The sequence below is a fragment of the Diceros bicornis genome, chromosome 12, assembly GCF_020826845.1.
Source record: "Diceros bicornis minor isolate mBicDic1 chromosome 12, mDicBic1.mat.cur, whole genome shotgun sequence".
In the NCBI taxonomy this organism is placed as follows: domain Eukaryota; kingdom Metazoa; phylum Chordata; class Mammalia; order Perissodactyla; family Rhinocerotidae; genus Diceros; species Diceros bicornis.
In genome coordinates, this window is record NC_080751.1 from 23,149,112 (window position 1) to 23,175,456 (window position 26,345).

At 39.1% G+C, this 26,345-nt stretch overlaps 1 protein-coding gene across 4 annotated transcripts in view; it reads right to left on the reverse strand.

Moving 5' to 3' along the window:
• The window catches only part of AFTPH (aftiphilin), a 69,925-nt gene extending 44,194 nt beyond the window's left edge, over nt 1-25,731 (reverse strand). For 3 of the 4 annotated variants that reach the window (XM_058551092.1, XM_058551093.1, XM_058551095.1), the window contains exon 1: nt 25,484-25,731. The gene's annotated coding sequence lies outside the window, so the exon portion shown is untranslated. The remainder of the gene's footprint in view (nt 1-25,483) is intronic. The other variant, XM_058551094.1, reaches the window with a different exon arrangement.
• Between the last annotated feature and the right edge of the window lie 614 nt (nt 25,732-26,345).

Genomic DNA, 26,345 nt, shown 5'->3' on the forward strand with positions numbered 1-26,345 from the left:
AGAGATATGACAAGCAAATGCAAGACTTGATTCTCAACTGGCTCCCCTTTCTATAAAAGTCATTATTGGGACAACTGTGAAACTTGAATAGAGTCCAAGGACTAGACAACAGCAATGTATTGATGCTAATTTCTTGATTTTGATGGTAGTATTGTGGTTATGTAAGAGAATGTGCTTGGTCCTTGGCTGTAGGAAATACACACTAAAATACCTGGAAGAGATGGGACATCAGCTTGGTAACAGTTTCAAACTGTTCCAGAAAAAAACCTTATTTGTAATGAACTTGCAACTTTTTATAAGTTGGTGATCTTTTCAAAATGAAAAGTGAAAAAAAATTAAAAGCATTCAAGGAGGGGCCGGCCCCGTGGCGTAGTGGTTAAGTGCGCACGCTCCGCTGCGGTGGCCCAGGCCACCGCAGGCGCATCCCAGGCGCGCACCGATGCACCGCTTGTCAGGCCATGCTGTGGCGGCGTCCCATATAAAGTAGAGGAAGATGGGCACAGATGTTAGCTCAGGGCCAGTCTTTCTCAGCAAAAAGAGGTGGATTGGCGACGGATGTTAGCTCAGGACTGATCTTTCTCACACACACAAAAAAAGCATTCAAGGAGACTTACGTTTGCATTTAAATATGCATGTTTTATAATAAACATGTATTACTTATACAGTAATAATGCCTTATTTTTTTAATTGTGGCAAAATATATATAACACAAAATTTAACTATTTTTAAGTATACAGTTTAGTGGTATTAAATATATTCACATTGTTGTGCAACCATCACCACCATCCATCTCTAGAACTTAGCTTCCAAAATATCAAAATATCTTCTGTACCCATTGAACAGTAACTTCCCATTCCCCTTCCCCCTCAGCTCCTGCAACCACCATTCTACTTTCTGTCTCTGTGAATCTGACTACTTTAGGTACCTCACATAAGTGGAATCATAGCAGTTGTCCTTTTGTGACTGCTTTATTTCACTTAGCATAATGTTCTCAAGGTTCATACATGTTGTAGCATGTGTTAGAATTTCATCCTTTTTGAGGTTCATCATTCTACTGTATGTATATACTATCATCTGTCGATGGACAGTTGGGTTGCTTCCACCTTTTGGCTATTATGAATAATGCTTCCATGAAGACGGGTGTACAACATACCTTATTTTTTTAACTTTTTATTTTGAAATAATAATAGACTAAAAGAAAGTTGCAAAAATAGTAGAGTCCTGTGCACCCTTCACCCAGCTCCCCCTAATGGTGACATCTTATATAGCTCTAGGACAATAGCAAAACTGGAAATTAACCTTGCTGGTACATTACTACTAACTAGACTACACACTTTATTCAGTTTTCACCATTAAAAAAAAAACAACTTGCATTCATTTGTGCTTGTGTATAGTTCTGTTCAATTTTATCCCATGTACAGATCTGTGTAACTACCACCACTACCAAGATACAGAACTGCCCCCACTCACCCCATCCCTGTCCCTAGGCAACCACTAATCTGTTCTCTATCGCCATAGTTTTTTCATTTCAAGAGTTTTAAATGAAATCATACAGTATGTAATTTTTTTGAGGTTGACTTTTTTTACTGAGTATAACGTGCTTAAGGTCCATGCTGGTTATTGCATGTTATCAATAGGTCAATAATTTTTATTGCTGAGTAGTATTCCACTGTATAGATATAACAGTTTGTTCAACCATTCACCAACTGAAGGACATATGGGTTATTTCCTGTATTTTATTATTATAAATAATATATATACTGCATTAAATAATATATATACTAATAATATATTTAAATAGTATATATAATAAAGATGCTAAGAACATTTATGTACAGGTTTTTTGTGTGAACATAAGTTCTCATCTCTCTGGGATAAACGCCCAAGAGTGTGAATACTGGCCTATGGTAAGTGCATGTTTAGTTTTGTAAAAAAACTGCCAAACTATTTTCCAGAGTGCTATACCATTTTACATTCCCATAATACTTTTTCGTGAGAAAGATTAGCCCTGAGCTAACATCCAATGCCAATCCTCTTCTTTTTGCTGAGGAAGATTGGCCCTGGGCTAACATCCGTGCCCATCCTCCTCTACTTTATATGGGACGCCACCACTGCATGGCTTGACAAAGGGTGCATCAGCGTGCGCCCGGGATCCGAACCTGTGAACCCTGGGCTGCCGCAGTGGAGCGGGTGCACTTAACCGCTACGTCACCAGGCTGGCCCCTGTAATACTTTATTTTTAAAGAATCATCTATGATGTTTCTTTTTAGGAGACTCTATTCGTGGTTAACCTATTGCTTTTTCTAAAACTTTTCATTATTTGAAAAATGAACTATTTTATTGGGTCAAGGTCTATTTCAAACTCGGATGTTAAGGCAAATACAAAGATCTGAATCAGGAACTTTGTAACCAAACCAACAACACAGTAAGTAGTTTTTCTTCCTATCACACCTTGGTAAGGTACTCTCTCTCTCTTTCCTGCTAGGTGCAACAGGCTCTATCAGCCTCCCAGACTATAAACATTTCCATATTTCTCAAAACTGTGTCTCCAATTGACGGAAAGAACTTGGGCTGCACATTCTGCTTCAGCTGGTCTGAGCTCTGGCCCAACTCACCCTTCAGAAACCTAAGAGAGTGGCACTGCTCCCAAGTTTCAGCCAAGAATGCCAACCAGCCAGTATGGAGGAGACCCGAAACTTACCAGAAAATTCTTATGCGTCTAGGCCAACTCGGTAAAATTTGTTAATTGAAGTATTGTTAATTGAAATATGATTTGTATAATGAATTTACATACAGTCATGCGCCGCATAACGATGTTTTGGTCAACCATGGACCGCATCTATGATGGTGGTCTCATAAGATTAGTACTATATCGCCTAGCTGTGTAGTAGGCTATACCATCTAGGTTTGTGTAATTACACTCTATGAAGTTCGCACAATGACGAAATCGCCTAACAACGCCTTTCTCAGAATGTATCCCTGTCATTAACTGAAATGTGACTGTATTATATTTGACTTAGATAAATCTACTTTTTTTTACATAGAAAATATGGACTTTAAATAGCTATTCCCACTTAACAGGAAAAAAAAAGGGATAGATGAGCTACTTTAAAACTGTGCCTGGCACAGCAATCTCAATAAATGTTTCTTCATTTTCTTTTTTTTTTAATAATTTTATTTATTTATTTTTCCCCCCAAAGCCCCAGTATATAGTTGTATGTCACAGCCGCACATCCTTCTAGTTGCTGTATGTGGGACGCGGCCTCAGCATGGCCGGAGAAGCGGTGCGTTGGTGCGTGCCCGGGATCTGAACCCGGGCAGCCAGCAGCGGAGCGCGCGCACCCAACCGCTAAGCCATGGGGCTGGCCCTCTTCATTTTCTTAATGGACTACTTACTCCACACCAGAAGAAGTCTGAATGAGTCATCCAATTTCTTTACAACCTAAACAAGCACTCATGTACGTGTTTGCAGGGAGGGGGATGTGTTCAACTTTCCATTTTTATGTCTGCTTATTCCAAGACCTGTTAGAGGGGAGTAACAATTAATGGGGGTATCTAGGAAAGATTCAAGCCATAGTATACACAAACAGTAGACATGAGGGGCTATCCCAAAGGTAGTCAGAGCATGGAGACAGAGAATTTGGGGAGACCTCCTGTACTCTGGCGATCTGGGAAATCACATCCTTATAGAGAGACTAGGGGACAATATAGGTGAATAACAATAACTAAAAATGCAAGCCAAAGAAGACCTGCAGGGCTAGCAACCATGATAATCACAGGGTCTTCGGTTTGGAAATTCTGGTACAGGAGGTCCAATACAGTGGGGTCAAGGGAACAATCCAGAAGTCCAGCAGCAATCAGCAGTGGAACCCTAAGCCCTGTGCTAGATTAGCAGCCAGCGTGACAGTGCATACAATGGGTGAAGTGATTCAGTACTAACCTTTCACAAGAAGAGGAACCACACTTGCTTAAGGAGTTCTAGCCTCAAGTCTGAAAATGGTCATGAAAAAGAAGAGGTAATGAGTCTCCAGGCTGAAAGTTCCGGGGGGTCAAGTAGCAAGGTGGGCTGGGGAAAGCAGAGGAATGAAAAGAAGAACAGGCCCAACTATCTGGCCATTTAAAAATAGTTTCTCAAGAATAAAGTTGGAAGACTTAAACTACGAGATATTAGGACTTAGTTTAAAGCTACATGGTCATGTGATAACAAAGATGCCTTTGCAGTGTGGTGGGGAAAGGACAGCCTTTTTAACAAATGGTGCTCGATCAACTGGATATCCACACAGGGAAACATCTTTGATTCTACCTAATATCTTACATAAAAATCAGCTACAGATAGATTGTAGATGTAAATGTGAAAAGCAAACAATCAACTTTCTAGAAGATAACTTAAGAGATCATTTTGATGACCTTAGGGAAGGCAAAATGTTTTAAACAAGACTCAGAGAGCAATAATCTTAAAAGAAAAAACTGATAAATTGGACTTCATTAAGATTAAAAACTTCTGTTCATGAAAAGAATAACATTAAGAGAGTGAAAAGGCAAGCCATTACCTGGGAGAAGATATTTGCAATACATATAAACTGTCAAAGAACTCATATCCAGAATATGTAAAGAATTCCTACAAATCAATGTGAGACAACCCAATAGAAAAATGGCCAAAATATCTGAACAGGTATTTCACAAAAGAGGATATCCAAATGGCCAACAAGCATATGAAAAGTCATCAGGGAAATGCAATTAAAACCACAATAAGACACCACTACACACCCACCAGAATGGCTAAAATTAAAACAATTTTAAGCATACCCACTGATGGCAAAGATGAGGAACAACTGAAGATTCTCATACTTTAATGGTGGGAATGTAAACTGGTATACCCATTTAGAGAACTGTTTGGCAGTATCTACTAAAACTATACCAGGTATATACCCCATAAAAGTGAGTACATTTTATGTACTGAAAAGACACGTTGAGTACATTTTATGCAGTGAAAAGACTGTTCACTGAAAGCCATGTACAAGACCATTCATAACAACTTTATTCTTTTTTGTGTGTGTGTGAGGAAGATTAGCCCTGTGCTAACATCCGATGCCAATCCTCCTCTTTTTGCTGAGGAAGACTGGCCCTGGGCTAACATCTGTGCCCATCCTCCTCTACTTTATATGGGACGCCACCACAGCATGGCTTGACAAGTGGTGCATTGGTGCGCGCCCGGGATCTGAACCTGCAAACCCCAGGCCACCGAAGTGGAGTGTGCGCACTTAACCGCTGCACCACTGGGCCGGGCCCCCATAACAACTTTATTCTTAACTGAAAATAACCCAAATGTCCATCAACAGGAGAATGGTTAAAATAAATCGTGGTATATACATACAATGGGATACATGACAATGAAATGAATTATTACGACATGCAACAACATGGATGACTATCACAGACATAACGTGTGAAAGAAACCAGATAAACAAACCCAAAATACATTTTGTATGGTTCCCTTTCTGTGAAGTTCAAAACAGGCAAAACTAATCTACAGTGGTAATTCAGAATAGTGGTTACCTACAAGGGGTAGAGTAGTAACTGGAAGGGGGCATAAAAGAGCCTGCTGGATGCTAATAATGTTATTATCTCTTGATCTGGGTAGTAGTTACACAGGCACATACATCTGTAAAAATTCATCTTGTCATACACTTAAGATTTGTGCGCTTTGCTGTATGTATGCTATACATCAATAAAAAACAAAAAATGTTTCTCAGAAAATCAACATACTTAGACTAACAGCAACTACGTTACAAGTGAATGAATATATGACCATAGTTATCAATATACCATTTTATTAAAAAAAAGTTTTGCTTATTTATACCTTGGCTTATTCTGGGGGTTTAAGGCAATATGTGTGTATGTCTCAAGAGGCAGTACAGTATGGGGTAAAGATCATGGACTTAGATTCAGATAGATCCTAGGTTCAGATTCCAGTTTCCCCATATACTAAATATGTGAGTTTGTCTCTCTGAGTTTCAGTTTGCTACCTATAAAAAGGGCCTAGCAGTCCCTACCTTTCAATGCTGTTGTGAAGATTACAGATAAGAGAACTTCAGTACCTGGCACGTTTCGTGCACTCAGTAAATTATCAACTATCATTACATTTTAACTTTCACCAAGTCTGTGGCTCAAACCATAATCTATCCTTAACATAAGTCAAGGTTTGCTTAGTCGGCACAAACATTCACATGACTCGGCATATGCTTTAAAAGATCACTGAAAGAATAAGTCATTTAAGAAAAATATTACCAACTACACTAAAGATACATGAAGTTGACTTTATTGCTAATTTCTATAACCAATCCCTAGAAAATATGAAACAATACCCAAGGTTGAAGGACTGAGACCATAACTTCTGAACCAACTCAAGGGACCAGTAGTAGTCTGTTAAAAGATGGAGGTTATGAAGTGGAAAAGGACAATGCAACCCAGAAGCTCTCACCAGCACCCTGAAGTAAACTGGCTGTAGATACTATCCAGTTAGAGGAAAGACCACAAGAATAAAGACTTCTCAGAAGGTGCCTGGTTGAGATGGAAAGGATTCTACACATTCCTCTAAGAGAGTTAATCCTTGACCACTACTCTACTCTCCATTATCCAGACAAAGTATTAACTGCCCTAACAGTCTTTGAGCTCACATTTGGTGGTAGGGGTGGGGTCTCTAAGAGGCCCTCCAAGAATCTCCCAGAATCAAACATTGAGAGTTCCTTCCAGACAAGCTAAAAACTCACCAGAGAGAAACTTGCACCTTTCCCAGGGCACCAGCCCAGCTGCATCAACGTGTGGATCAACTTTCAAGGCCAGATAAGCACACCTAAATTACAATCCAGCTTTCCCAAGCACTTTTCACTCCAAATTTATTTTTATAGGGACTGGGATGGGGGGTGTGGAGAGGAGGAGAACACAAGCAGAAAGGACAGGAGTAAGAAAATGGACAAGAAAGATAAACAACTGTATCTGAAGTTATGCTACTGACTTAAATAGTACAAACTATACCAGCAAGATTTATTTAATGGATCACACACAAAAAAACTGCTACCTTTTTTACCACAATATGTCTGAGGTTTATAATTAGTCACTTTCTTTAGAAAAATGAATGAAAATGTTACATAAGCAATTAAAAACATCAATTAGCATTACAAATGTTGCCTGCTATTGCAGTAGTTCAAATTATTCAAATCTGTACTGTAATATCCTCATGGGAGTTTTAAGATACTATCAAAATGTACTGTCAATGAACCTGCCCAGCCTACATTCCTGCTTAAGAATCATTTTGTCATAAAGCAACAGAAGACAGAGCCCTTTTTTTGAGCCATATGAAGATTTGGATTTTAGTTAACTTTTTGGTTTTCAGTACATCTAGAGATGACTGGACCAGGATGTCACAAAAGTTTTCATGCCTCTAAAATTTAAAATCTATGAAAATGCTAATTTTCATTTTCTCTTTTTGAGTGGTTTGTCCTCAGCATATTAGCTCAAAGGCAGCTAACAAAACAGGGAGAGTGCCTAAAGATAGATGCTTTTTAGTAAAGAATTGAGCAAGGTTTTGTTGTTGTTGTTTGTTTTTAGAACTATCATCCTCCCTTCAACAGAGGCTGCAAACTTTAAGGCTACTTAATCAAACTTCCACAATCTCAAAGCTGAATATTTTTATGAGATCTCATAATTCCTTCAAACTTGCCAATTTAAAAACAAAAACCCAAGACATCACAGACATCAATTGTATCAATATGTCATCAATTGTATCAATATGTCATCAACTGCATAATAATATGCAATATTATTTAAAACATTTGTTAGATAGTATATTCCATGTGCTTTCATTCTCTGCTTACACCAATATCAAGTTAATACTTATTCAGTGCTTACTATGTGTTGATACTACATGAAAAGCATTCCTGAATTATCTCATTTAGTCCTCACGATATGCTTTGAGGTAGGAATTATCTTCATTTTGCAGGTGAAGAAATAAGAGCTTTAAGAGGTTAAATAATCCCTCACAGTAGTCTAACTAGTAAGTGGTAAATCAGTCACACGCTAATAAAATACTTGAAAAATGTCTTATTGCAGAAATAATTGACAGCAAATATTAGAATTACAAGAATCCTCCCTAAAAGGTTTCTGAGTTTAAAGAAAAAGGTTTCTGAAACTTCCACAACAATTTGGAAGGAGAAAAAAAGATGTTTACAAGCTAAGATGAAGAAAGTATAACCAACAAAAACGCCAAGAAGTTGTTTCAATATTAATGTACATGGTGGTAAAAATGTGGTAAACAATGAAAATAAGCAGCAAAATATCTTTATACCTAAGTTGATCACCCTCAAAAGACCAGACTGCCAAAGTGACAAATATTCTGTCTTCCTGGTTTTGATGTCAATGAGGTTGATTCACCAAAGTACAAATACCATATATATAAGGTAGATGACAACACGAGTAGTAACACACATCCACTCTTCAATGAATGCTGCTAAACCAGCAATAAGAGTTATCATTTTTTTTTTTAGGAGGATTGGCCCTGAGCTAACATCTGTTGCCAATCTTCCTCTTTTTCTTTTTTCTCCCCAAAGCCTCAGTACATAGTTGTATATCCTAATTGTAGGTCCTTCTAGTTCTTCTATGTGGGCCGCCAAAGCAGAACGTACAACCTTAACCGCTGCGCCACTGGGCCGGCCCCAAGAGTTATCATTTTACAGAAGCTGGTTTTCAAAAATTCCTAAGAAAGAGCTTTTCTTTTACTATACATTTTAACCTTCTACGCAAATTCATAATGCATTTTACTTGTGTTTGTATAGTTTCACAGTAAAAATCAACATAAATAAAAACATTAGAAATTGTTTTACCTTTAACTCGTCATATCAACTGACCACATTCGAGAGTTTATTAGCTATTATTCCCAAAACCTACTTTGACTTGAAATTGAATAAATGACACTGGATAACTGGTGATGACAAAAGCAACAAAACAGAATCAGCAATGAGGGTTGATGCATTAGTCCTTGGAAAACAGTATTTATTCTCTGCTTGTATTATATAGTTGCTGAATAAATTAGCCACTCTAATTTTCTACTCTAATATCCCTGAAACTTTACAATGAAAACAGAATCTAAAAGTAGTAACTACACTTTAATTTCCTGCCCCTTCAATAAAATCTCGCTTACGTCCACAATATCGTCTATAGATAACCCCCGGACCTTTTGTTCTCTGTCTCAATTGCTTGCTCAGGGAGCTCTTTGAATTTCTCTATTACTAACTGATGCTTTCTCATCAGTCTGTAAATGTTCAAGACTCTTCCATCCTCAAACAAATCAGAGCAAAACAAATCCCTCCCTTCCATGCCCTTCTAGCTCTCCTCCTCCTCACCATCAAGCTTTTTCAAAGGGCCCTGCCTATTCACTATCTCTACCTCCTAACTTCCCACTCATTCTTCAACCCAGCACAATCTGGCTTCCATCCTACCACTCCACTGAAACTGCTCTTGCAAGAGTTACTTTACTTGAGCTCAAAAGACTGAAAATGTTGTGCAGGCATACGTCTCTGTTGTTGACCACTGCATCCTCAGCGCCTGGCTCACAGTAGGAACTGAATATATTATTACTGTTCTCTCTCTCTTTTTTTTTTGTGAGGAAGATCAGCCCTGAGCTAACATCCGATGCCAATCCTCCTCTTTTTGCTGAGGAAGACTGGCCCTGGGCTAACATCCGTGCCCATCTTCCTCTACTTTATATGGGACGCCGCCACAGCATGGTCTGACAAGCAGTGCGTTGGTGCACGCCTGGGATCCGAACAAGCAAACCCCGGGCCGCCGCAGCGGAGCACGCGCACTTAACCGTTTGCGCCACCAGGCCAGCCCCTATTGTTCTTGCTGGGACATTATTCCACTGACCAATCTTGAACTGCCTCCTCCTCCACCCACTGACTAGGTTTCTATAATCCTAGCTCTGGTCTCCTAGTGCTCCACGAAATCAGTTAGGAAACAGGTATCTAAGTTCAAGCAAGGTAAGTGTGATATGAGAGAGGCTGGCCTGAAAGGCGACACATGTGAAAGAAAACAAATCCAATTGTTTGTGCTACAACCTGTCTGAAGAAAGAATATGTTGAGAGGGGCAGTACTTATTCGCAAGCTAGGAAAAAAAACAGCTAAAGGACAAAAATTTGCTCATGTGTTTTCAACAGACTAACATGAATATCTCCTTTGATATGAGGCAGTTTCGCAGCATAAGCGGAGGTGTCAGCTGGTGTTTCCAGAGAGTGATGCTCCTCTGGTAGTCCAACTAATTTCCCTTGCTCTTGTTCTCTGCTCCCAGCAACTTTCTTTAGTACTTCATGTAAATTTTCCCACAGATTTTGCAATCAGCCGACATGAATAGCTGACATGCTCTGAAAGAAATTTCTTGCTATAAAGTTTTAAATTAGCATTCCAGTCAAGACAGATGAGTTCAACCTCAAGAGCCCAGGGTGTTCTGGAAAAAAAAAAATCTACTTTGTGGACTTTCAAAATTAAAGACACCACTCTAGTCTGTAACTAAAATATGCACACCTTGGCAGGCCCTTGGCAGCTCCCCTTTCTCTGACAGTGCTACTCACTATATTATAAACGCCTACCATGAAAGCAACTCATCTTTTAGAGAAAAAGCATTTAGTAAAAGTTATAAAACTGCAACCAAGTGCAGTTAGAATTCAATTAACTGAGCTAATGAGAAAGGAGGCAATGTCCTAAATAATCTAAAACTCACAAATTTGGCCTTAAAATATGACCCATGTAACCGCAGATTTACCTCACAAGTTATATCTTTGCCAAGTGCTATTAGTTTTACGTTAATTTGTTCTCTGACCACCCATCAATTGAAAAAAAGATGACCTAGAGACATGTGAGGCAACAGAAGGAAACCAGACAATGAATGAGCTTTAAAAATAGCCATAAATTATCCACAGGTAATAACATACAATGACATTCTTGGGGTGAACTATCATAAAACAAAAGCTTTGTATATCTGAAAACTCAAACATAAACACATTCCAAAATAGCGCTCATGAGTGTATGTGGTGTATGCAGGTGATGCCACAAGTGGGTCTACCTGAACTGATAACTTCAAGGAAACTATGGAAGGAATGCCCACGGCAAACAGATTTCTAGCTGATTGACCTTTTAATGGTGTTGTTGCTTGGTTTAAAGTTTTACTTTCTCCTGTGAGGTAGAAAGGCTAAAGGGTAAAAAGAAAAAAAAAGTTATTTATTATTTGCAATGTACCATTATTACCTTTGGTTAGAAATGATTTGAGAATCAGCCTGTCATATAAAGCGAAATTCTTCAAACTTTTCCCCCCCATAATCCACAGAAGAAATATATTTTGCATGATGACCCAACATATACATACATACATTACAAAACAAGTTTCACCAAACAGTATTTACCCTTACTCTCTGTGTACTCTTGATATTTTTAGTTCTATTTCATTTTTTCTTACAAGCTGGTCACGACCCCCTAAATTAATTTTATAAACCTAAATTTACAAACCAGAAATAGGTCATAACCCAAAGTAAAGAAAAGTCTGACAAAAGGGACACTGAAGAACTTAGAGAAAATGACCAAAACTTACAGTCAGTTTCTCCCCAAAGACTATTAGTATCACCAAGGTTAGGGAAAGGCAGTGGGTCCTTCCATACAGGTGTGGTGAACAATGTCAGGTAATTAAACAAAACAAAACAAAATACAAGCTGTGAAATTTGTCCATATTTTTTACTTTTAAATTATGTAAGTGGTGCAATTTAAGGCAACTTAAAATTTCTGCAGTATTTCTACTCTGCGTATTTTCTAAGACATTGACTCTCCTAAGATCAGTTTTACAAGAATAACTCACTTTACAGTCTTGGAGCCATTGCTTCAAGTTTGCTATAAGAAGCAAAAACAAAAACAAAAAAATTCAAAATATTTCTGTACAAAATCTTAGCACAGAATTTGTGTTGGTAATGTCAGTATGTCTACAACAATGACAAAAACTGTATGCATCAATTTTGTTCAAGGTTTAATCCATCTCATAATACTATCATTCTCTTTCTTCTGATCCACTTCCTCTAAATTCAATTTATTGCTTCCAGCATATAAGAGAAGGGAACACAGCTTCCTTTAAAACATAGAATTCCTCCTTGATCTGGTGCTTACAAGAACAAAATGCATTTGTAAATTCCATTATTTGAATGAACAATTAATTTGATAAACGAAAGTTCCTTTTCTCTTTATAGAATTTTGCATAAAAGTAATAAATAAAAAATACTACTTATTTTTCAAATTCATACTACCTTCAATCTAGGGAGCAAGCCACTTTAAGGATAAAATTAAAGATACTATTGGTGGGAGTATATATTGGTTCACATACTCCAGGCAATTTAGTAATACGTCAAAAATTTTAACGCGCATTCTTTTGACTAAGCAATTTTATCTGCAAGAATGTATCCTACAGAAGCATTCATCTAAGTATGCAAAGATATTTCCATAAAAATGTTAATTCCTGCATTGTTTGTTTTACATAAAGCAACTGAAAACAACTTAAACATCCATCAACAAGGAATAGGGTAAATAAAAAGTATAGCCATTAAAAAACAAGATAAAGCTATATTATTAATAGGGAGAGGTGTCTTAAAACACATTTTTAAGTGAAAAAGCATTTCTGAGAGGCATTCTCTCTTGATCCTGCTCCTACCTATCACATCCTTTCTTTCCCCTCTTTCAGTGGATCTGCTGCTTCTGCTTGCCTCATAAACGTCAGTGTTCCCAGGCCTTGGCCTCCCTATTTTTATCCCTGAGAGATCCCATCCACCTTTTTTTTTTGTGAGGAAGATCAGCCCTGAGCTAACATCCATGCTAATCCTCCTCTTTTTGCTGAGGAAGACTGGCTCTGAGCTAACATCTATTGCCAAACCTCTTCCTTTTTTTTTTTCCCCAAAGCCCCAGTAGATAGCTGTATGTCATAGTTGCACATCCTTCTAGTTGCTGCATGTGGGACGCGGCCTCAGCATGGCTCAACCAGCGGTGCGTCGGTGCGTGCCTGGGATCCGAACCTGGGCCACCAGTAGCTGAGCACGTACACTTAACCACTAAGCCACGGGGCCGGCCCTCACCTTTTGTTTTTATATGTTCATGACGCCCAAACCTCTATCTCTCTGCGGGCTGCCCAACCCCAGATCTGCCTACCCAAATGTCTTCTCAAATATCTCTATCTGGATGTCCCAAAGACATCTCATATTCTCCAATTTCAAAACTGAAGTCAACCTCTACTCAGAGAACAAACAGAAACCACTTGTTCCTATACAATATTCTGAATCCTAAGTCCAGAAAGGTGAGTGTTATGCCTGACTGCTCCCCCTTTGCCATCCCTCTCCCACGAATTAAATCCTTAACATCTCTTACTATATTTAACATCCCAGGACCAATACCTTATTTCAGGGCCTCATTATTTTTGGCCAGGATAAGTGCAGTCCACTTGAAGCTCCTTATCTTAGCCAACATGGCCAAGATACTCCCTCTTTGCTGCAGCCAGACAAAATTACCCCCTGGTTTCTCCACTGGCACCATGTTACCTCTAGGTTGTCACATATGCCACTTCTTCTAATTTCCTATTCTTATCTGTCCAGAGAATCCATTTACTAAGCCTTCAAAACCCTACTCAGGCCTAAAGTTTTCTGTGAAGTGAGATCACCAATATTTATCAAGTTATTATGTGATAGGTATTATGCAAGGGGCTTATTCATACACTACCCAATTTAATCTCAACCATCTATTTTGTAGATGAAGGAACAGGCTCAGAGAGGTCAAATAATCTGCTCAAGATCCCACAAAAGGTAACTATGGAAAGTAGGGCTCTAACATTAAAGCCTGTGTTCTTTTTATTACGTCAGGTTGCCTGTCTGAATTAACCCTTCTTCCTTCTATCTACCTCTTGATATTACATTTAACAAAGTGAATCAAATTTGTTTCCATGTTTTTCTCCCCTAGGAGACTATAAACCAATGCTTCTCAATCTTGGCTTTGTATTAAGTTGCTTTTTTTTAATAGAATAGGCAGATCTTAATATCTGCATTAAAAAAAAAATTTCAGGGCTGGCACCATGGCATAGCAGTTAAGTGCTCGCGCTCCGTTGCTGGCGGTCCGGGTTCGGATCCCGGGCGGGCACCGACACACAGCTTGTCAGGCCACGCTGTGGCGGCATCCCATATAAAGTGGAGGAAGATGGGCACGGATGTTAGCCCAGGGCCAGTCTTCCTCAGCAAAAAGAGGAGGATTGACATAGATGTTAGCTCAGGGCTGATCTTCCTCACAAAAAAAAAAAAAAATTTCAAAGATGATTCTGATGGATAGTGAAGGTTGAGAACCACTGTGTTAAACTTCCAGAGGATAAGAATATCACTGGACTTGAGAACTCTGGGGATGATAAATGTCTCTAAGCTTCACTGCTAAACTCACTGATATAGGTAAATCAATGAAATAGTACTTTTTCTTATAAAAAGTTTTCCCTAACTTACAATGATTTGATTGTACAAATATTTCTTGAAGTTTTTTTTTTGTGTGTGTGAGGAAGATCAGCCCTGAGCTAACATCCATGCCAATCCTCCTCTTTTTGCTGAGGAAGACTGGCCCTGGGCTAACATCCGTGCCCATCTTCCTCCACTTTATATGGGACGCCGCCACAGCGTGGCCTGACAAGCGGTGCGTCGGTGCCCCCCCAGAATCTGAACTCGGGCCGCCAGCAGCGGAGTGTGTGCACTTAACTGCTACGCCATGGGGCCGGCCCTGTACAAATATTTCTTAAAGTTGTGTCATACACATTTACTTGAGACTATCACTAAGAAATTTAAAACTCTTAAGATTTCAAAAACAAGGAGTTCACAACATTAGATCTTCAATACTTCTCTCAAAAATGAAACTTGGAAATTTTCCTTAAAGGATCAAATTTAAAGTACTGCGATAATCCTTGAAACAGATATAATTATGTATATAATTTAAATGTTATAGAATTCTTGGAAAAAATAAAATGTTTAAAAAATGTCTTGGAAAAAATAAAATGTTTAAAAAATTAATCAGTTTCTCTTGCAGTTGAACATTAAGAAATGAATATGTGAACAGCAACAACAGAAACTTTCCTCCACTTCCAGAAATCAAGGTCACTGGTAATCTGATTAAAAATCTGCACTTTTTATTTAGCTGTAACACTTGCACTGTGCTTCAAGTAAACTTCTGAAACCTAATGAGACAGAAAGCAATCACTTGCTGGCTCATTACGATACAAGGGAATGAGTCTGAAATACGGAAAGGAATAAGAAGAAATGGTGACTTAACTAGAAGTAAAAAGTAATGAATATTCAAACAGTCTGTTTGGGCTTCAGATAAGAGAAAATTTAAATCTGATACCTGAACCTCTTGGTATAAAGTGTTTTTTTTTTAGGAACAAAGATGCTATTGAAAATATCCAGAGTTAAATTATCTCTTAATGTTAGTTTTTATACTATTTCATTACTTTTTATAAACAGCTACCAAAAACAAAAGCCTTAAGAAAATAAATCAATGCTTCAGATTTTGAGTGTCACTGTAGCAAACGTGTTTTACCTGCAAATACTCCAGGTCAACATTTCTGCATCTACACAATAAAAAATTAAGATGAGAGATGATAAACCACAGCAAAATAGAAAATACTACAAAATGTAAGCAATGACCAAGAAGAAAACAATAAGAAAAATATTCACTTGGGAGGCGGGGTGAGGCAGATACACTATTCATTTCATCCATTTAAAAAACTGTGGTCTCCACATATACGGACAGCTAATTTTCGACAAAGGTGCTAAGGACATGCAATGGAGAAAGGAAAGTCTCTTCAATAAATGGTGTTGGGAAAACTGGACATCCACATGCAAAAGAATGAAAGTGGACCATGTGCTATCGCCATTCACAAAAATTAACTCAAAATGGATCAAAGACCTGAAGGTGAGACCTGAAACTATAAAACTCATAGAAGAAAATATAGGCAACACACTATTTGACATTGGGTTTAAAGGAATCTTTTCGGATGACATGCCTACCCAGACTAGGGAAACTAAAGAAAAAATAAACAAGTGGGACTTTATCAGACTAAAGAGCTTTTATAAGACAAATGAAATCAGAATCAAGATGAACAAACAACCAACCAGCTGGGAGAGAATATTTGCAAAACATACATCTGACAAGGGGTTGATCTCCATAATATATAAAGAACTCACACAATTGAACAACAAAAAAACAAACAACCCGATCAAAAAATGGGCAGAGGAAATGAACAGACACTTCTCCAAGGAAGATATACAGATGGCCAATAGGCACATGAAAAGATGCTCAACATCACTAATCATCAGGGAAATGCAAATCAAAACAACACTAAGATACCACCTCACGCCCGCCCGTTAGAATGGCTATAATCACCAAGACAAAAAACAACAAATGTTGGAGAGGATGTGGAGAAACAGGAACCCTCATACACAGCTGGTGGGAATGCAAATTGGTGCAGCCTCTATGGAAAACGGTATGGAGATTCCTCAAAGAATTAAAAATAGAGATGCCCTATGATCCAGCCATCCCACTACTGGGAATCTATCCAACGCACCTGAAATCAACAATCCAAAGAGGCTTATGCACCCCTATGTTCATTGCAGCATTATTCACCATAGCCAAGAAGTGGAAGCAACCTAAGTGTCCCTCGACTGACGATTGGATTAAGAAAATGTGGTATATATATACAATGGAATACTACTCAGCCATAAAAAAAGACAAAATCGTCCCATTTGCAACAACATGGATGGGCCTGGAGCGTATTATGTTAAGTGAAATAAGCCAGAAAGAGAAAGACAAACACTGTATGATCTCACTCATATGTGGAATATAAACCAACACATGGACAGAGAAAACTGGACTGTGGTTACCCGGGAAGGGGGGGTGGGCACAAGGGGGGTGAAGGGAGTCATATATGGGGTGATGGACAAACAAAAATGTACAACCCAAAATTTCACAATGTTAGAAACCATTAAAATATCAATAAAAATCAAAAACAAAACAAAACAAAACAAAAAAACTGTGGTCTCATTAAGATGTATGCAAATATTAAAGATCCTACTCCTAGAAGTCTTGCTTTGAGAAGTGTCATTTAAAGTTAACATTTAAAGAATATGAAGATGTGCCTTAGGAATGATCTCCTCTACTATCTAAACAAAGAATTGTTAATTTTGTTTTTTGTTTTGTATTGTTTTTTTGTGAGTGAGATGAGCTCTGAGCTAACATCCGATGCTGATCCTCCTCTTTTTTGCCGAGGAAGATTGGCCCTGAGCTAACTTCTGTGCCCATCTTCCTCTACTTTATATGGGACGCCGCCACAGCATGGCATGACAAGCAGCACGTCGGTGCGCGCCCAGGATCCAAATCCGCGAACTCCGGGCCACTGAAGTAGAGTGCACGCGTGCACTTAACCGCCTGCGCCACCGGGCCAGCCCTGTTAATTTTGTTTTAACAAAAAAAAATGAATCTTAGCAATGTAGGGTTTTTACATTTGTTGTTAAGTTTATTGTTGAGTATTTTACCTTTTATTATTTTATTTTTTTTGCTACTCATGTAAAATGGGGTCTCCACTTCTATCCTATTTTCTAACTGGTGAGCACTGTTCATAAAATTGAAAGCTCCTGGTACTTGTACAGTACACCATCACATCATAAACAAATTGGGGTAGTCTGACCTTTTCCTTTCCCATTCTTATGTCTCTGTTTTTCCTTATTGATTGTGCTGGCTAATGCCTTCAATACCAAATCTAACAGTAGTGGTGACAGTAGACATCTAGTATTCCCCCTTAATGAAAAGACTGATTTTTGGTTTGAGGTATACATGTTTTATCATATTACAGAATTATTCAATAATTCTTATTTTAAGTTACTTTGTTAAAAAAATCAGAAATGGGTTTTAAAATGCCTTTTCAATATTTATGGAGATAATTATATAATTTTTCCTTAGATCTCTTAATGTAGCAAAAATACCAATATTCATAATTGTTTGCAGCCTGTTCTATGGTTAGAGAAGCCCAATTTGTTTTCTGCAGGAAAAGGGTATTGTCCCAATCAAATAAGCATTGTATTAGGTTATCTACTTGATCACGCGTATGTTAAACAGAAGTATTTAACTTATTTGATCCAACTTACACCTTACTTTCACTTTTACAATTAGGCTTCAAAACAAACTGAAAATTTCTCATAAGTATTAAACATACTCAATTTAGTAGCACTATGAGTTCTTCCAGGTTTCATCCACGCTCTCCTTACTCAAACTCTCCCCCAAACAATCTCATCCACCTAAGGCTTTAATGACCACATTTGAGGATTCCCAGATTTATCCCTACAGGTTAGCCCTCAAACCTGAGCTCCAGCCCAGCCAAGCCAACTCTCTACTAGTTCTCTCCACCTGAATTCCTCCAAGACCTCAAACTGAGCTTAACAAGAACAGAACTCAAGCTTTTCTTCCTCAAACCTGGTCCTCTTCCAGGGCTCTCTAACTCAGTGAATGGCCCTACTACCCACCCGGATACTAAGCCAGAAACTTAAGAGCCATCCTTCACAAAGCTCTCGACCCTCCACCATCTCTAAAGAATGGTTTTTATCTCATAAACCCCTCAATTCTGGAATATCTGTACCTCTTTCCAGCTCCCCTGACTCCATTCTGGTCTACGCCGCCATTATCATCTAAACTAGTCTCCCTAACTAGTATTCAATCATGCCCAACCCAAGTAATCTTTTTAAAAGTCAATCTGATCACATCAACCCCCTGCCTGTGATAAATATTTTTTAAAAAATCTTTAATAAAGTCTATAAGCCATTCCTATCTCTCCAGTCACGACTCTCCCTCCTTTCCCCCATTGTTTTCAATGCTTTAAGCTAGGCCTTCTTTCAGTTTTTGAAAGGCAGACAATAACATTCTTCCATGGCACAGGGCCTTTGCACCTGCAGTCCCAGTGCCTAAAACATTCCTATACATCCTTCAATTCTTAAATGAAGGATCAATTCCTCAGGTAAGTTTCCTAACACCCTCCCCAAGTCCTCCTACATGTATTTTCTTTCAGACCATAAGAACTGCAGTAAGTTATAGTTTGTAATCAAATACTTATAATTTGAAAAATAACTAAATTGTGTATACTATGAAAAACAAAATGATAGGCTTAAAGGTAAGAAGTGATTTTTAAAAACCTATTTACTACTTTCTAGAACAGTGAAGTTAATCTTATATTTCTTTTCCACAGATAAAAATAAGTCAGTGTCATGCTCTAGAGCAGCACTGTCCAACTGAAATACAATACAAGCCACATACACAATTTAAAATTTTCCAGCAGCCAATTAGAAAAAGAAACAGATAAAATTAATTATAATATATTTTACTTAACCCAAAGTATCCAAAATATTATTTTAACATGAAATCAATGTAAAATATATATTTTACATTAGTTTTCAAAATATGGTGTGTATTTTACACTTAAAGCACATCTTACTTTGGACTAGCTTTATTTCAAATGCCACATATGGCTAGTGTCTACCGTACTATACAACATAGTTCTGGAAGATAATATTGTATTTCTTATACTTAAATAGCTTGCTAACAGAATCAGAGTTGTTTTAAAAAGAGCATGACAGCAAGCAATTTTTTTTTTCCTCCCCAAAGCCCCAGTGCATAGTTGTATACCCTGACTGTAGGTCCTTCTAATTTTTCTATGTGAGCCACTGCCACAGCATGTCTACTGACAGATGAGTGGTGTGGTTCTGTGACCAGGAAGCGAACCCGGGCCACCGAAGTGGTCAGTGCTGAACTTTAACCACTAGGCCATCAAGGCTGGCTCAAGCAATTTTAACTGCATATCAGACAAGGACATCTCACGTTTAAATTCTTTGAAAAGTTTTAAATTATGCAAACATTCCACACTGCTGAAAAGCCTAACTCCGAAATAAAAATTCAGGTAAACAATTTTAAAACTGAGTATTTACTGATCCTCTGAGGAGATTACAGGAAGATGGGTACTCTCAACCACTGCTGGTAGGAGTGATTTTATTACAACCTCTTGGAAAACAACTGGCTTTCCCTCTGATTTAGTAACTCCACTTCTAAGACTCAGCCCTATGGAAATAACCAGACAAAGATTCACATACAAACTTGTTCACAGAGATATAATACGATTCATACATACATGTATGTGTGTGTATGACACTCATATATCCACAGGAAACAAACCAAAACTGAATGTAAACCAAAATGTTTACAGTTATCTCTCTGTAGTGTGATGACTAATGATATATTTCTTCTATTATTCCTTTTAATATATATTTATTGAGTGCTACTCTGTGTCAGGTGTTAAAACAGATGGGTCGCTGTCACCAAGGGGCATACCAGTTTTCTTTACACTTTCCAAACTTTCTATAATAAGTATATTATTCTTTCATAATTTTAGTAACCAGAAAAATATAATATGGAATGGATGTTGATCTGGGCAAATCAGTTGTAAACGGACGTTTTTCAGTCAACTGGGGAAGAATCTGAATATGGTCTTGAATATTAGTTTAGATGAAAATTTCCTGAAATAGTAAGGGGAGTCTAGTTTACTAAAACAAAACCTACAAAACAGTCAGTATAATAAGATTTCATTTTGGTAAAAAGCGCACATATATAAATATGTACAAAAACGTGTAGAAAGATATGCACTAAACTGTTAACAGTGGGGATTTCTGGGCAGTGGGAATGTGATTTTTTTTTTTTTTTGCTTGCCTATTTTCTATGATGCTCCTGTATGCTTCTGTAATAAACGACTATTTTTAAAAATTAAAATATCTATACACCCACTATTTACTGAGCATCTATTACATACAAAACTGTGCTAAGTTCTATGAGGGGTACAACTGAGTAAAAGGAAACACAACCTTAAAGAAATTTACAATTAATTACGGTGAACAATACAAGAAAACACTAAGAGTAATCAATGCAAGACAGAATATAAACATCAAATGAAGTAAAATATAGTTAAAAGGGTTCTAAGAAAAAGATCTCATTTGACTGGGAAGAGGAAGAATGGTGAAAATGAGAAAAAAGCTTCATGAAGGAAAAAGAATTTGAAATGGGAAGTATTTTAATAGACAGAGGAAATGGCAGGCACTAAAGATAAAGCATGGACCAACTATCAAGGAGCGGGAAGTCACATAAGGGTTCGGTTAGAATGTAGAGTATACGAAGGGAGTAGACAGTATGTTGAAAAAGCAGGCTGTGAGGGCTTTGAATTTTCAGAAGGGAGTAAATCTGTAAGTTTTTGAGTTTAGCAATAGGGAAATTAGTAGAGGATCCAATTCAAGAAACTGTCCTACCACTTGTCACCACCTCTATTGCTACCATCTTGGTTCAAGCCACAACCATCTCTTAGCTGCCTCACTGTAACCGGCTCCTAACAGAATGTTCCCGCTTCTACTCTTGCACTCATATAGTCTATTTTCTGCACAGCAGTCAGATTCTTTTAAAACACAAGTTATGTCATGTCTCTCCTCAAAAACCCTGCAGTGGCTTCCCATATCACTCAGTAAAAAGCCAACGTCACTAGAATTTCTACAAATTCCTATAACCCTGCCCACTCACCCTCTAACTCGGATCATCTACTACTCTTCCGCTTGCAATTCTTTCCCTATTCCAGGCATACTTCTGCTTCCACCACCTTCTCCTCCTTCAGGTCTTAAGGCCTTCTCTGACCCCATCCTGTATAAAACAGCAAGCCCCAACAACCTTGCACTCCCAGCTTCAAGCCAAAAAGTCTGTACTTCCCTATCCCACAAAACTGACTCTATTTTTCTCTAGGATACTTATCATTTGCCATCTTTATATTTAGTCTATCCCTATACACATACACAAACGTGTGTGTGCGCACACCTACAAATGCAAGAAACTGAAGCTCTCTGAGGGCTATTTTTTTCCCCTTGTTTACTTCAGCATCCCCAGCACCTAGAACAGGGCCTCACACAGCAAGTAATCAGTAAGTATTTGCTGCATGAATGAAAGCAAGAGAACACTATCGTGTTAGTAGACATTTAGTTGAAATGGTTTGTGGCATATTGTAAATATTCATAAATAGAACCTACAGTGAATTTATTCTAATTTACTACTTAATTTTCTTCTGGGAACTGTTCACCAAAATAGTGCTTGTAAATGCTTGGGGCATACAGACAACCTTTAATTTATTAGCAATTTCTCTCTGCAAGGTTCACTTAAGTTAGTTTTTTGGAATAGTGAGTAGTGATGACTGAGGAACGACAGAACAGAGTTTTAACTCTCCTATTTTCCTTCTCTTCTCACTTCTCCCAAAATAATGAGTCATGACTCCCCATCTTTCTGCTTCCTCCCCACTATCTAGTTTCTGACCCTCTCCCTTTCCCAGGGAATAGGTCTAATCCAGACCAATGAGCTCCCACCCTAGGGTAAGGCCAGAAATAGAAACTAGGAGTGCACTAGAGGGCTGCTGAGATGGCTGGCAGCAGTTAGAGGCGAGCCCAGGCAGGGGAAGTTACTGCAGAGGAACCTCGGGAGGGCAACAATTCTCAATTCAAATATTTTGAAGGTAGAAGATCCTTATATTTTAAAAGGAAGTCAACGCAAAATAACACTAATTCCCTGACCTCTTTTTAAATATACAATGGCGAAACACAGAGTGATACTTTACATATGTTTTTAAATGAAAAACTTGAACTTTTTATTAAGATTTAAGCATACAACAAAGTTTAGAAAAAAAATATATAATGATCAAGTACCCACCACTTGGCTGTGTCAAATCTTAATCTTTTACCAAATCTGCTTCATGTTTATTTTAAAGACAGTAAAGTTATGGTTGAAAAACCATGGGCCTTCCTAGATCCTTTACCCCTCTCCAGTTCTCCAGAGGTAACTTCTACTCTGATTTGGTGTTTATCATTCCAATGCATGTTTTTATACTTTTGCTACATATTCCACGATTCCCAGAAAATATATTGTATAGTGTGGCATGTTTTTAAAATTATATAAGTATGATAAATAAAACTATCATATATTCTGGCTCTGTCACAAGCTGTTTGATGTTAGGCTGTTTGATGTTAATATCTCCGTGCCTCAGTTTTCCCTAGGAAAAATGGGGATAATACCAACTATTAGCTTATAGGGTTGTTGTGAGGATTAAATGAGTTAATATGCTGTATATAAACCACTTAGAACAGTATCTTGCTCACAGGAAGTAGTGTACATTACTGTTAGTAATTATCATATAAAGCTGCAGAAGGACATGTGTTTGTTTGTGTACACTGATTGAGAAAACATTAATTACCAAAATGTTATATATATATATATATAATTCATATAAATGCCAGATATTTTCAAAATTGCAGAAAAACTAGAAATATTTATGAAGTTCAGGCTGGAAAGGATCACTAGCTTACTTGAAGAGGAACTGAAAGTTCTAAGCATAGAGGAAAGTCTATTTTTAAACTTACGAATTGTAGGTAACATTAAATTAGAATATAAACATTTGACTTAAATAATTTTCGACTGTTTAAAAATACCTAAATACTTAATGGCCTCCTTTTATGAGCTCTGGGGGATAGGGCTGGGAGAGAAGGGGTAATCCCTCAATGACATACTATTTAGACTGTTAAGAGAGGCATTTTAGATTCCACACAAAATAAAACATTACTTGATATTCAAATTTCACTACTTTTCTGAACAAGTTTTTACATATAAGCAGAACAAATCAAAATTTAAAATGATGTTTTATAATAGGATTCATCTACATCATAAGATTTTCATAAAGACAACTGGATTCTGCAAAATTTATCGATGCAATTATCCACACATTATCTTTGTTTTAATATTGGGTTATTTTTATAATAGTCTCTAGGTCAAAAGATCAGAAAACATCAAAACTTAAATGCCCTACATATTACGTGAATTCTAGTAAATTTCTTTCCAGAGTTTTTTAAAGATTTAAAAATATATCTACGCTCTGACGATCAATTAATATATCTGATTGATACATAAAACAGGAATTCGATCTAAGGAGCATTTACTAGGTGCCACTTACCGGGCTTGATGTTTTACACAGGATCTGTCTTTTAATTCATGTGAGATATCTTCATGGACAAAATTTAGAAGACTACCATAGATATTTTGTTTAAACACATATATTTCTGCAAAGAGTTAAAAATGACTACTACAAAAACCAACATTTAAGCCGGCAAAGCATATAAAATGTAGATGAGCTATGCAAATTATATCAACACAACAGTGTTGAAACATTTGCTTCCCCTAGAGTTTAGCATATATTTCTACGTCTAAAAGGTTAACTGAAAGCAACAATTAAACATAACATCAAGGATTAAACTCTCTCCCCCTCCCACCCTCCAAAAAAACAAAAACTCTGAGTACGAGAACGTAGCCAGTGAAAAGGACGATTAACGTTCAAAAGTAAAGTTTTACTTTTCTTCTCCTCAAGTGAGAACTTTGAAACGAAACCACTGCTTTTGTTTCATTTACACCCACCTCCTGCCCCTAGTAAAATATTTACGTGTATGAGTTAGTCCTTTCCTCGACCCCAATAGAAGATTCAGTGGGAAACCAAGCTATAACTTGTATTAACCAACAAGAGAAATACCTAGCCATTCTCAGTACTTTCCTAATAATGGAGAAAGGACCCACCACCGTTCACCCTATACTCTGTCCCCTGCCCAAGCAAGACGCAGACCTGCCAAACTGGGCGCTTAAAGAATAATGGTCCAACTTTTCGAAGACAATCTGGGGAGGAGACGCAGATTATTTCTTGAGGAGTGCAAGAACGGAGCAGAAAAGGTCCTCTCAGCAAGAGATGCATGAGCTTTCGGGCTGTCTCCTCTGCCTGCCTGGAGCATTAAAAATCCGCTTGCTTCAGAGACCCTCGGAAGCAGCACACTCCGATAGCGGCCGGCCTCGGGCCTGGGCGAAGCAGGCAGTGTTTACACCTGTCACGAGGGAGGAGGAGGAAGAAACAGGAAGCCCGAGCAAAGCCCCAAACTTCTCAACAGCTCCCGGGAGGGAGCGGCCGGCGCGGACCTGTAGGCAGGTGGAAGCGGAGGGGCAGGGCGAGCCGGCGGCGACCGGGGAGGTGGGAACGGCTCACACTTCCCGGCCGGTGCCCGGGATGGCGAGGAGGGGGCCGAGCGCCGCCGCCGCCGGCGTCCCCGCACCCGCCGCGGAAGAGGGCAGAGCCCAACTCGCAGCCCGCAGGCCCGCAGAGCCGGCACCGTCCTCAAAGCCCCCTCTCCGCAGCTGGCAGGTGCCCCCAGCCCGGGCGAGCGTCCAGCCGGTGGGCCGCGCCGGGTCCCTGTACCCTCTTCCCCCGGCGCGGCTTGGGGAGCGGAGCGGTGGCGCTCACCTGGCTCGTCCGGGGCGGCAGCGATGGGCATGGCTCAGGGGCCCGGGGAGGAACTGGCTCCCCGGGGAAGGACCGGCTAGTCCGACGCGGAGCTGGTGAGAGCGGAAGGCAGGCTGCTCACAGCCCTGTCAGCGAAGCAGCACCATGGACGCCCACCCGGAGTTTCAGCGCTGCCGCGGGACCCCCGTTCCATTACCCTCCGCCCTCTTCCGCCGCCTCCACATCCTCCTCCGCGGAGACCCCCCGCCCACTCCACACACTCTCCCATCATGCAGCGGGGGACCGCTGCCGCCGACACGTCACTTCCGGGCGCAGGTGGGTAGGTCGGGGCCGGGCGCTGCTGGGTGCTGGGGGGTGGGGGGAGGACACTCCAGGGGAATTAGTGTCACAGAACGCTTACCCCTGCGCAGGCGCTGTCGCGCAGAGCGCCGGCCGCCATTTTGGGTGCGGGCAAGCTGTCCTTTTCCTTTACTTCCTTGCCAGTCATGGAGCTGTGGGAGGGAAAGACGTCCTTAGGCACTTCGTCGCCCGGTGAGGCGGCGCTCCCTGCGAGGGCAGGTGCTCCTCAGTCGGTTAACGTTAACGTTCAGCTTGGGACCGAGAGGTCCCTTGGTCTCCAAATAAAATTGCAAAGGTTTTGAAATACAGAACCATATCTTCTCCACCAAAACCTACTGGAGAACAGTTAGCAGCTTGCCCTTTTCGCCCCGAAAAAGGACTTTTTCATTCACAGTCTTTTAAGTCCGTTTCTCTTTTTAATTTAAGCTGACAGAAGGGGAAACTGATATTTAACAAATAACAAAGAAGAGGTTATTATAAATCAAACTTAAGATGGGAAGCAAGAGGGCAAACAGCCGCCGAA